The following is a 12,534-nucleotide window of genomic DNA, read 5'->3' on the forward strand; positions in this document are numbered from 1 at the left end:
ATAAATGGCTGTTATCATTAAATTCAGTTGGGGTAAGCATTTTGGTTTTGTTTTTTAGTCATGTTTTGGGGAGTGATGGGCGCCCTCTAGTGGTGGAGCCCCACACGGAGGGGTGTCTCAGCCTTCAGCTGGGGGGGTAGGACAGTAGTGAAGGGAGGACAGTTGTGACCTAGATCTTAGAGGTGACCTTCTTGGGACTGGGGATGAGTCTCCACCCAAGGCCACCACAGGTGGGCCTGGAACCAGTGATCTGTAAGCTGGCGTGGCAGGGAGGGCAGAGTAGAGAGGTCCAGGTTAGAACCCTGGGAAATCTCTGCAAAGAAAGAATGATGCCCAGCACGGAGCTAGGAGGCCGGCATGAGAGAGTGCAAAGGCAGTTCTCCTTCTTCCTTCTTCTACTGCTAGATGCTCCGTTTTACAGATGGAGAAACTGAGGCCCACAGAGGGCGAGGGACCCTCATGAGGTCACGCAGGGCATGCAAGGCAGCAGCCTGGAACCTGGACTCCAGGTCCAGTGCTCTCTGCCCTACAAGGTCAGCTTAGCCAAGCCAGGCAGTGGGGAGCAGAGGACATTTCACTGAATCATAGAGTGAAGTTTCGAAGGAGAAGGAAAAAAGAAGCAGCAGGCAGAGTTCCCAGGGCTGGAGCTCTGCCCAGCTGGTCCCAGGGCTCAGGGAGGGCGGGGATGACGCAGCCTGGGCCCGTGGCAGTCTCAGGAGCACCATTCGCCGGGAATCTGCCTGTGGCGGCAGCCAGAGGGGCTATGGAGGCTCCGGGAAGGATGGCTGAGCCGGCGGCCCAGGCTGACTCCATGGGGGCTCTCTGTGTGGGGCGCAGTGTGTGCTCAGGGTCTCCTCACCCTTCAGCACCTCTCAGCACCCCACCCACCCACACACACACACAACACACACACACATACACACACATACGCACGCAAGCACCCAAGCCCAGCAAGGAGGGTGTGCCTGCGTGGGCAGCAGAACCCTCCTCAGCAGGGAAGGGGTCAGCCTGGAGCAGGCCCATGAGAGGGGGCGGCCATGAGCAGGAGTCCAGGCCCAGCTGCCGGCTGAGGCCGAAGTCTGAGTCTGTGGATGCAGCCAGCTCACTTCCCTCGCTCCAAAGGGCCCCCATCCTGTCCTTCAACCTGGGAGACCTCGCCCACTGTGTGTCCTAAAAACTTTCTCATGCATTATAGCTCAGCTGAGATTCACACTGCCTCTGCCGGATCTTCCCAGCCCACAGACAGGGAGACTGAGGCCTGGAAAGGGCAAGGGACTTCAGGGCTCTGGAAATATTTCTACCACCCTCAACTACCCATCATTCTTGGGATCTGTGGAATTAGGCTAGTGGGAGGCAAAAGTAGATTCTGTTCAGCCAGAGAGGGCCACTGGCCTCCAAGACCCTGGCGAAAAGCCAGTTCTAGCCCCCACCCCAGCATTCACCAGGCACCAGCTCCCAACGTGCGTGCAATCCCAGAGCAAGCTATGGAAGGGTCCAGCACATGAAGACAGAAAGAAAGCAGGCTTTGGCACCAGTTGGATCTGAGTTCAAATCCAGGCTATCAACCGTTGTACCTGTTCTAATCACGTTAGCTGCATTCACTGATGGAACCCTTATAATAATCTTCTGATATCGTGTCACTGATGGCTCCATTTACAGGTAAGAAAACTGAGACACAACTGGAAATGGGCAGAGTGGAGATTTGAACTCCGCCTCTCTGGTCCCTTCAATACAAGCTACAATGTCCATTTATGAAGTATGAAAAACAGATCATAGATGTGAGATGTGCTATGGGCCTGGGAACTTTGGGTTGAGTGGGGTGATGTCCCCAGAAGAGAAGACATTGAGAGTGGGAGTACTCAGAAGACAGCCCAACTGGGGGACACCCATCCCTGCTGGGATCCATTCTGGCCACCCAGATATGCTGGGTCTGGGAGACCAAAAGGACACTGAGTCAGGACAGGCCTCTGGTTGGTGTCTAGGATCCCAATTCACAGCCCCAACCCGGACCCCTCACCAAAGTCCTCTCCTCCTTAGTAATTACTGATGCACTCCTCTGGGCCTGGCCCAGGTCTGGACACTCAGGACAAGGCAGATGAGGGACCCTACCCCATGGCCCTCTCAAGTGAGAACAGGTCCAATGGGATGCCATTGTGGTGAGGAGGCAGGAAACCACTGCGTCTCTGTGAGGGGGCGGCCCCTCTGCCTTTGGGAAGGCACTGAGCTCTGACCCCAGGGCTGAGAGGCTGAGATCTCTCACCCCCCGTTCTCAGCCCAAGAGTTGCCCCTTTAAAAGATCTGCCCCTGAGGCGCCTGGGTGGCTCAGTCCGTTGAGCGTCCGACTTTGGCTCAGGTCATGATCTCGCGGTCCATGAGTTCGAGCCCCACATTGGGCTCACCGCTGTCAGCAAAGAATCTGGAGCCTGCTTTGGATTCTGTGTGTCCCTCTCTCTCTGCCCCTCCCCTGCTTGCTCTCTCTCTCTCTCTCTCTCTCTCTCTTTCTCTCTCTCTCTATCTCAAAAATAAATAAACATTAAATAATAATAAATAAAAGGTCTGACCCCATCAAGAAGAGAGATGGGTAAGGCCATTTCCCACCATGTGCTCCCATGGGCTGCTGCTGCAAAACTCCTGACTTTCACACCTCCAGGCAGAGCTGGGGATGGGGAGCCGCTCTGCTCCTCCCTCAACCTCTAGGCCATCCCCCAGGTCCCTGTTGGTTGGTCCTGGCCTCTCGGCAGCCCCAGTTATCCCGTCCACTCTTGATCCTGTTCCCTGGCTGGGACTCCTGGCTGGGCTGCCGCAGCCCTTCCCACTCCGTGCTTGGCAAAGGGGTGAGTGTCTGTTCTCAAACCGGGCCCAGGGGGCTGGCCAGGGCCAGTGATGGGAAAGGGGGTAGAGGGCGGGGCTGTCTAGAGGGAACCCCCTTCCCTGAGGAGCTTGCTTCGCCCACCACCGCGCTGTGGGGTTAGCGCAGGCGGAAGGGAAACTAGCCCACACTTGAGGGCTGGAGAGCATCTATCTCCACAGAAGATGAAGCAAGTGGTTAGGCTTCTAGAACTGACTGACCAAGGAGAGTCCAGACTCCTGCGAGAACGGGAAGACCCCATCTTCCTAGGCAGGCTCAGCCTTCCATCACAGGAGGGTAGGAAGCCAGGAGCCCAGGTGAGCACCACTCTGCCCCTGGCAACTTGAAGGCCCATTATACGCCTGACACCAGTCCATGCCTGTACCTGCCCCCCTTCCCTCAAGCTCTCACCCAACTAGGAGAACAAGTTAGAACCTGGGCTTTGGAGTCTGACAACTGCTAGGTTCAAATCCTGGCTCCACCACTTACTACCTGTGTGATCTTGAACAAGTCATGTGGCCTCTCTGGGCCTTGCTTTCATCATCTATAAAATGGTGATAATAGTACCCGCCTCAGGGGGCTGTCGTAATGAGTGGAGAGTGGGCTCGTTCACTTCGTGTTCATCTCTGTGCATCCGTCTGCCCTGTACACCCACCTGTCTCATGGGTCCCATGGAGCCCCGGGCGAGGATTCCTGACCTCCGCAGCAGTGGGGAAGTCCTTCCCCTCGAGCTCTACTATTCCCCTGCCTGTTCACAGTGTGTGTTCAGCAGGGATGCACAGAGCTATACTGTAGCCTCTTGCAGGAAGAATCACAGACCCTTGCCACTGAGGCTGCCCGGGACCCAGCCCAAGGCCTCTCTGTTGCTGTCACCTACTGGAAGCAAAGTGAGGCAGAGAGGGGCCACGAGAGGGGGATGGTTTTCCCCCCATCTGGAACAGAAGGCCCAAGGTCAAGGTTCTGCCTCCCACTCCTAGCAGAATGACCTCCCTCCTTCTGAGACTGGCTTTCCCATTTGCGAAGTGGAGCGCATAGAAGGGTCCCCAGAGACTCCAGCGTGAAGGTGGTTTGTGAGCCTCAGTTGAGCAAGGCCAAGGGCTGCAGATTCAGGCCTCCAGGCTGCCCTTGCCTTTGTTTGCTTTATTGAGTAAAAGAAAATACTTTGAACATTTTATGGGGACTTGGGGAGGGGAGGAGGGGTCAGGGAGAGGCTTCATCCAAGAGAAACAGCCTCCAAGGAGGATCTTGCCAAGAAAACCCAAGGGCGGGGGCCAGGAAGGTTCTCCTCTGAGCGTGGCCAAGGATGGGAGCTTGAGGGGACACAGGAGCCAGGAGAGAAGACAGAGCGCTGTCTGCGCAGGGGGGAAGGGACCCCGCGGCCCACGGTGTCCTCTCCGGGTAATGAACCAAGACAGCCCCTTTCCCCAACCCACTGAAGCCTCTTTCTGTGCTGCTGCTGCTGCTGCTGTCTCTGCCCCCGGGGCCCACCTCAGAACCCCCCAGCTCACCCACTCACTCCCACTCAGGCAAGTTCATTCATTCCCTCCAGCCGTCACTGACTCATTCATTCATTAGCACAGGCTGCCACTTTCCTGTTCATTCATTTCCTCACTGGCTCATTCATTCATTCATTCATTCACTGATGCATTTGCTCAGAGGTGAACAGCCATAGCCCCTACCTTCAAAGCCTTCTCGAATTAAGACATGCCCCCTGCAGAAAATCTCTGAGAGAGAGCCCACCTGAGACTGCGGAAGGCCAACAGGTCAGCTGCGAGAGCCTCAGAGAGAAAGAGGGGCTCTGGAAAGGGGAGGTGAGGGTAACAGGTAGTGAAGGAGGAGGAGACAGCAAGCCAGGAAGATGGCAGAGAGGTGGCACAGTGTGTTTCAGAAGGGAGACAGGCGCCAGAAAGGGGCAGAGCTCGTCACCCACAGACCAAGCCAACCTTGGCTCCAGCAGGGCACATCAGTATCCCCCCAGGACTGCTGTGGGCCCTGAACACTAACCAGGCCAGGATCCCATGGAATTACGGGCATTCCCCATGGACCTTCTTTCTCCAGAGGGCTCCAGGCCCTTGATTCCCAAGGAACTGGGGTCAGACACCAGCTGGGCCTCTCTCATGCAGCCCAGGGAAACCCTGGAGTGCCCCTATCTCCCCCACCCCTGAGGAAACCCCAGTGCTTCCTGCTGTCTGGGTTGCAGAGCTAAAATCTTCCTCTGGGCTCCAGTCCTCAGAGACCACAGGTCTTGAAATTCAAGCTCAGAGATTGCCAAAAGGAGGAGGAAGAGAGGTAGAAGTTGAGGGGGGAGAAAAGAGGGCCTGGAAAGTGGGCAAAGCTGGCTTCCTAGCTCTGTGGTTTATAAGTGGATGCCTGTCCCTTGCAACAGGGGACGCCCCCAGGGTGCAGCCCAGCCCCTCCCAGTGAGGGCCCTGGTTCTAGGCCATGTCTCCACTCTGTGCTATCTTTTAACCAACTGCGTGACTCTCCCCTGGAAAATCACTCAGGCCTTTGCCTCAACTTAGCACCCGAAGGTGTTGAAAACTCTCAGGTCACCACTCCTGCTGGGGCTACTGGCTGTCACCCAGAGCTTCAGGGGAAAAGCCCAAGATGACAGACAAGCTCTCTACTTACTCCTCAAAGCATAGCAGCAAGAGGGAGATTAGAATGCAAGGGTCATCTCTGCCCTTTACTGAGTGATCTTGGGTCAAATACTCTCTCTGAACTTCAGTGTCAATGGGGACAATAATAGATATGATAATACTAAGAGTTTTATGGCCATTTTACAGATTAGGAATCTAAACTCAGAGACGGTAGGTCACTTGCCAAAGGTGATCAAGAAACAAAGGAAAGAGCAAAGACTCCTACCCAGCCACTTCATCTCCAGAGCCTGAAGACTGACCTATCACACTGAATCTCACGGTGTTTCACACATTCATTGAACGAATGAATATGGAGTGTTTCCTTGTGCTGGGCACTGGGCATAGAGAGAGAAAGCTTGTGCCTGCTCTCAAGGATCTTCCAGCTTATTGAGGGAGACAGTAAGTAACCAATAATAATGGAGCTTGATTGTTGTTATGATAGATTTATTACAAGATGCAGGGCATATTAGGGCATTCAATGTAAGCTGCTTTAACAAACAACCCCAGCCTCTCAATGGCTTAACAAGATATCGCAGGGTGCAATGCTTCTGCTCCATGTAATCATTATGAGATCCAGGCCTCCTTGGAGTCTTCTACTGGAATCCTCTACGGGATGTCAGCCAATGAGCAAGAGAGAGGCATTGTGGATGACCGCATGGAACGTTGTATGGCCTGGCTCCAGAAATCATGTACCTCACTTGCCCATGTCCCATTGGCTAGAGTCAGTCACACTGCCCCACTTAACTGCAAGGGAGGCTGGGAATTGAGGAGCCAGGATTGATGCTCCGCTGGCAGGCCTCTGCCACCATGGGGAGGACAAGGGAGAAGTAACTGAGCCTCTGTGAGCAGAGAGGCTTCCCACAGGAAGTGAGGATTGAACCAAGTTCAGCAGTGAAGTAGGCAGTGAGAGGGCATTCAGGCAGAGAGAGCTGTGTGCACAGAGCTGCAAGATCATCTATCCAAAAGTGCTTTGAGATGAATTCTATAAATCAAAGTTCTCATGATTGGGTAATTTCCTAGGAAATAAAGGGAAGGAAGGTATCTTAGGTCAGCTTGTCCAGAGCAGTCTCTAAGCTAAGTGTCTGTGGGCAAGTGATTTATTAAAGAACTGGTTTCAGGAAGAGATTGGGAGGAGGAAAACAGGGAAAGAAAGGAGTCAAGCCAGGATACAAATGGAGGCAAAGGCCTAGGCTCAGCCTGATCCCGCAGCGAGACTCGGAACAGACATTATCCCTGAGTTTGTACAGACCAAGGCATGGGAACCGGGCTTCTGCACTCCAGTACCAGCCAGTCAGTGGGCAAGGATGCCCTGGTACAGAGTTAAGGGAGAATGTAAGCTCTAGGGTACGACCATCTCTCAGCATCTGGGTGAGGCATCACCAGTCAGGCCAGTAGGCACAGAGAACACAGAAGCCAGGGGAGGAGCTCAGAGAGACAGGAAAAGGGGACGGAGTCAGGGGCTGGGTGGGAGAAGCTGGACAGAGCAATGGCAGCATTGGCTGCAGAGGCAGAGCGGCACCCCAGAGGAAGGGGACCTGGCTTGACACGAGGGCTTGGCAAATCCCAGTTAGTACCAAGACCATACCCTTAGGGCCTCTCTAGCTGGAGGCAGGTGGAATTGAGGAAGCAATGTGGATTCTGAATCCCAATCCTGACTCTGCTACTGTGTGAGGGTAAGTGTGTGGACAGCCGTCTGAGGGCAACACCCTCCTTTTATTTACAAATAAGAATGAAAACACTAACTTGAAGGGTTGTGCTGAAGATTAGAGGCAAGGCCAGGCGTACACAGAAGGCATTTAATAGATGCTGGCTGCCCTTACCATTTTGCTCCTTGAATCCAAAACCCTGAGCCTCAGTTGATCTACAGCAGTTACCTGCATGGGTTATGAGGGAAATATTTCACCCGTGACACAGGACGTGATCTGATTCCCACCCTCTCCCCGGTCCTGAAGGCCCCAGGAGGAGTTGGAAGGGGAGGAGGCACCTGCTAAAAGCCTCTGACCCAGGAAGTGCTTTCCCACCCAGTGACTTCAAGATCCACCAACCCCACACTGTCAGAACTGGAAGGCACCTTACAGATCACTCAGGCCATTATTTAACAGATGGGGAAACTGAGACCCAAAGAAAGGAAGGAATTTTCCCAAGGCCCCACAGTCCCCAAAATAAAGCAGGCAAATAGGTTGCACCTCATGTGCCAACTCTAGGAGACTGGTAGTGATCTTGAGGACTGTAATAAGTGGTCAGCGTCTTGGGGCACCTGGGTGTCTCCATCGGTTGAATGTCCAAGTCTTGATGACAGCTCAGGTCATGATCGCACGGTTCAGGAGTTCGAGCCCCGAGTCGGGCTCTGTGCTGATGGTGCAGACCCGTCTTGGGATTCTCTCTCCCTCTCTCTGCCCTTCTCCCACATGTGTTCTCTCTCTCTCTAGATAAATAAACTTAAAAGAAAAAAAGAGAGAGTTCTGGGTCTTTATCGAGACTCGGTGGGAAAGACTGCCAGACTCCATTATGCGGCCCTGGGTGGGGTTGAGAGTATGTCCTAGGTATTGACAGTCCTTCAGAAGAAGATGAAAAAGTACACTGGACTTCCTCACCCACTTCTGCCTTCTCCCTAAAAGGTTTAGTGACATTCATAGAATATGGTTTCAAAATAAGTCGAAAAGACTGAGGAGACAAAAATCTAATGTCCAAAATTGTGAAACCACTTCATGAAAGCTGAAGCGTAGAGACTGTAACTCGTGGTGGAAACCCCGGCATCCAGTAAGTGGCTCACGTGTCCTGAATCAGAGCAGACATTTGTTGTTCCAATTTCCCCTTCTTTAGAGAGTCCTAATTTCCTCTTGCAGAATTTCCTGTTCTTCCCTGCGCACGTTCTATTGTATCTGTTCTAACCTGCCTCTTCCCACTCCACCCAAGCCTAGAATTTGAATCTTACACAGAGAGACGCCAAGACTGGAACTGTGGGGGCTCATCCCGCAGTGGCTCGCAGACCAGCTATTCAGACTCCAAATGACGAGATGCCCCATTGCACATCACTCTACTGCCTGTGTCTCTTGCTAGTCAGTAAGTTCTTTAAGAATGGGGATTCTGTCGGGGCACCTGGGTGGCTCAGTCAGTTGAGTGTCCGACTTCGGCTCAGGTCATGATCTCACGGTCTGTGAGTTCGAGCCCATCGTCGGTCTCTGTGCCAATAGCTCAGAGCCTGGAGCCTGCTTCGGATTCTGTGTCTCCCTCTGTCTGCCCCTCCCCCACTCGTGCTCTGTCTCTCTCTCTGTCAAAAATTAATAAACATTAAAAAAATTTAAAGAAAAAACAAGAATGGGGATTCTGTTTTGTTTGCTAATATATTTCCCAAAGCCTAGCAAGATCCCTGAACATAGTAGGCATTTAATCATTTTTGCCATTCTGGAATGAATTAATAAATGCATGAATATGAGAAAATATACAAGTTCTGAATCAGAGGACAGGATTTAAACACTAGCCCTCCTTCTCACTAGCCATGTAACTTTGCACCAGCCTGTTACCTTTCTGAACCTCAGTTTTCTCATCTATAAAATGCCCCAATTACACACACTTCTCAGGACTGTTGAGAGGTTTAAATGAGATGATGGGTGTGAGAGTGCTTTATAAATTGTAAATAATGTGCAGAGAGTAGTTACCCTCATCACGAAACTGAGGATCTTCCTTAGGTTGGTAATAGGCCTGGATAATGCAAATAAAAGTCTGCCCTAGCAGGTTATTAGGGTCATGATGAAGCAGGCATTGTCCTTGTTCCAAAACAGTTTGTGATTCAATGTCTGTGTCAAGTTGAAAGTCACAGAAAATTTACTTAAAAAATAAAGAGAATCTGTTGACTCAAGACACTGGAAAACTTTTGGTGCTGGCTTTAGGTGAGGTTTCATCAAGTAGCTTAAATGATATCACTAAGGATCTAGTTTCTAAGCAGAAGGACTGTGGCCAAATACTGATTGGTGGCCTGGTGACTGAGTACACAGTAAGAATATAGGACATTTTTGTTGAAAAGAAAAATTGCCCTTAATCTCACATATGGAATAAATAGAAACTTTGATGATTCAAGAGTCAGGGTCTTTGGTTGCCTACAGCAGAAATTAACTTAGGTGAAAGAAATTTATTGGAAGAACTGATAGAGAGGTCAGAGAATAAAGCTTAGAAATGCACAGGAATCCATGACTGGCAGGGCCAGCTCAGGAAGGGCCTTGTAAGCCACAGCAAAGAATCCCAAGTTCGGGGCACCTGGGTGGCTCAGTCGGTTAAGCGTCAGACTTCAGCTCAGGTCATGATCTCACGGTACATGGGTTTGAGCCCTGCATCGGGCTCTGTGCTGACAGCTCAGAGCCTGAAGCCTGCTTCGGATTCTGTGTCTCCCTCTCTCTCTCTGCCCCTCCCCCCACTCATGTTCTGTCTCTCTCTGTCTCAAAAATAAATAAAATATTAAAAAAAAAAAAAAAAAAGAATCCCGAGGTCAACTGCAAAGCAACTGGAGAGTGACATACTTCTATTTTCATTTTAGAAAAGTCCCTGTAGTCCCAGCCCGCAGGAAAGATGGAAGAGAGAAAGAGTTAAAGAGGAGGCCAGAGATCAGGCTGTTGCCATGGTCCAGGCAAGAGGCAACAGAGGCCCAGGCTGGGCGGTGGTGAAGCAACACTGAAGAGTGCAACGACCTCAGAAATGGTAACAATGGGGAACCAACAGGACATGGAGGCTGGGATGCGGCAAGAGTCAAGGGTTGCCTGCACATTCCAAGACGGCATCTGGGTAGGCAATGGCACCATTCACTGCGATGGGGAACATGAAGAGAAGTAGGCTTCACCCCTCTGGGTCGCAAGTAGGGGGAGGTACAGCCGGCACCATTTGTCCTGCAGAAGGCCTGGGCCAGGCAGCCTGCCCAGGGAACCGGCCAGAGAGGGATGGGCTAGAGAAGGATGCCCAGTTTGGTATTGGACGTCAGGGTAATTCCAAACTCTTTTGGGTACAGCGATGGGCCTCCAGAGCCAAGTTCTGGGACGCTCTCTGCCTCTGGCTTCCCGCCACGGGCATCATCTGCAGGGAATATTCAAAGATGTAAACATGATGATTTCATCAAGGTCCAAGTGTCAGGGGACACATGTGCAGGCGATGGCAGCCCATCAAACCGTGGAAATTCTGACCCGGGAGGTTCAGACACAACAATGTGGAGGCCTCCCTCCCCCGCATCCCCTCTGGCCTGCGCCCAGTTCTCAAACGTGGTTAATTAATGTAATGAATTATGACAAACGCGTACGGCGCCTCTGATTTGCTGACAGCTGATACAAACAGAGGCAGTGGCCAAGAATCCCAATGCGTACATTACACACACACACACACACACACACACCCCACAACTCCACCAAAAATAGCTTGCAACCGGGTTTGTAATTCAGTGACTTTTCCATCTGTACTGGAACATGGCAAGAAGTGGTTGCTGCTGCAAAGGGTAAAGGGAAAAGTTGGAAATACGTTGCCCCCGATTTTTCACATTGGAAAGACTTCCTTCTCCTCACCACTCCCTCTCTCGCGACATACATTCATTGGTTACTTTAGCCAACCCTGCATTCCATGAAGGAAGAGAACCACATTCAAAAAGGACCTACCATGTGCCAAGGGTTTTATGTACTAGGTCAGAACTCCTTTGGTTGTAAGCAACAGAATTCCAACTGAATCCTCTTAGAGGAAAACAAAAGGGGGTGGGGTGTAGAAAGGACTTTGAAATATCTCACACCATCAAACAGAAATATGATATTCAAACCATAAGGAGGGCAGAGAAATGGCTAGAGACAGTGACTCAGACTCCCACCAGAGCTGAAAGCACACCCTTTCTGCCCCTCCCACCTCTCTTCTTTATCCCTATCCATCTATCTTCCAGCCAGGTCTCATTTTTCATGGATTCTGTATTTGTGAATTCACTTACTTGCTAAAACGTATTGGCAACCCCCAAATCAATATTTGTAGCATTTTCATGGTCATTCATGGCCATGTGCAGAGTGGTGAAAATTTTGAGTCATCCCACACACACATTCCCAGCTGAGGTCACACAAGGTGACACTCTGTGTTCTTATCCCAGCTCTCATAAGGTGAACAAGTATCCTTTTCATGGTTGTTTATTTAGTGCCACATTTTTCTCATTTTAGTGCTTTTTGGTGGTGATTTCATCGTTGAAAGTGGTCCCCAACTGTAGCTCTGAAGGTCTGCCTAGCGATCCTAAGAGCAAGATGGCTGGGCTGTGACTGGTGGAGAAAACACGTGTGTTATCTGGGCTTCACTCAGGCATGAGTTATAGCTGCTGGCCATATAGCTGCTGGCTGTTGGCCATGAGTGTAATGTTAATGGATCAACAATGTATATTAAATAAGGTGTCTTTAAACCAAAACACAAATAAAACAAGGTTATGTATTGATGAGTTAATGAAAATGTCATGACCAGGGACTCACAGGAACCTTGCCCTGTATTTCCCCTAGGAGCAATGGTTCAGTGGTCACTAATTCAGTTTGTGGCCAATTTATAGAACGTAACTACCATGAGTAATGAGAATCGACTGAATCTGCTATTTTCCCTTTTCTTTGCCTGCCTCTGTCGCTCCAGGTCAGTGTCCTTGGTAGGGCAAGACACAGGCCAACAGCCCCCAAGCCTCACATTTTATAGCATCTGCCACTAGAGTAGGGCTTCTCATGGTTGGGAAAAGCCTGAGTGAAAACAGTGGGAGTAGGGAAGATCATGGAAGTATGTGGTACCTCCCAGAAAAACCACATAAAGCACAGAAACAGTAGTTCCTAAAAGAATAGAAGTCTGTTCTCATATGGTGAAAAAAAGACCACACAGACAAACATCACAGACACACACACACACACACACACACACACATCATTTCATTCTAACTGCACAAGTTTTACCATATCAACACACTACTTACAACGTTACCAACTAGTTTTCCTTAAATTAACTCTTTTTTCTTTTCTTAAACACATCCTGAGGGAAAATTTACGTTTCTGCCACATATAGAAATTGATCATC

Source organism: Prionailurus viverrinus, chromosome A1 (assembly GCF_022837055.1).
Source record: "Prionailurus viverrinus isolate Anna chromosome A1, UM_Priviv_1.0, whole genome shotgun sequence".
Classification (NCBI taxonomy): Eukaryota; Metazoa; Chordata; class Mammalia; order Carnivora; family Felidae; genus Prionailurus; species Prionailurus viverrinus.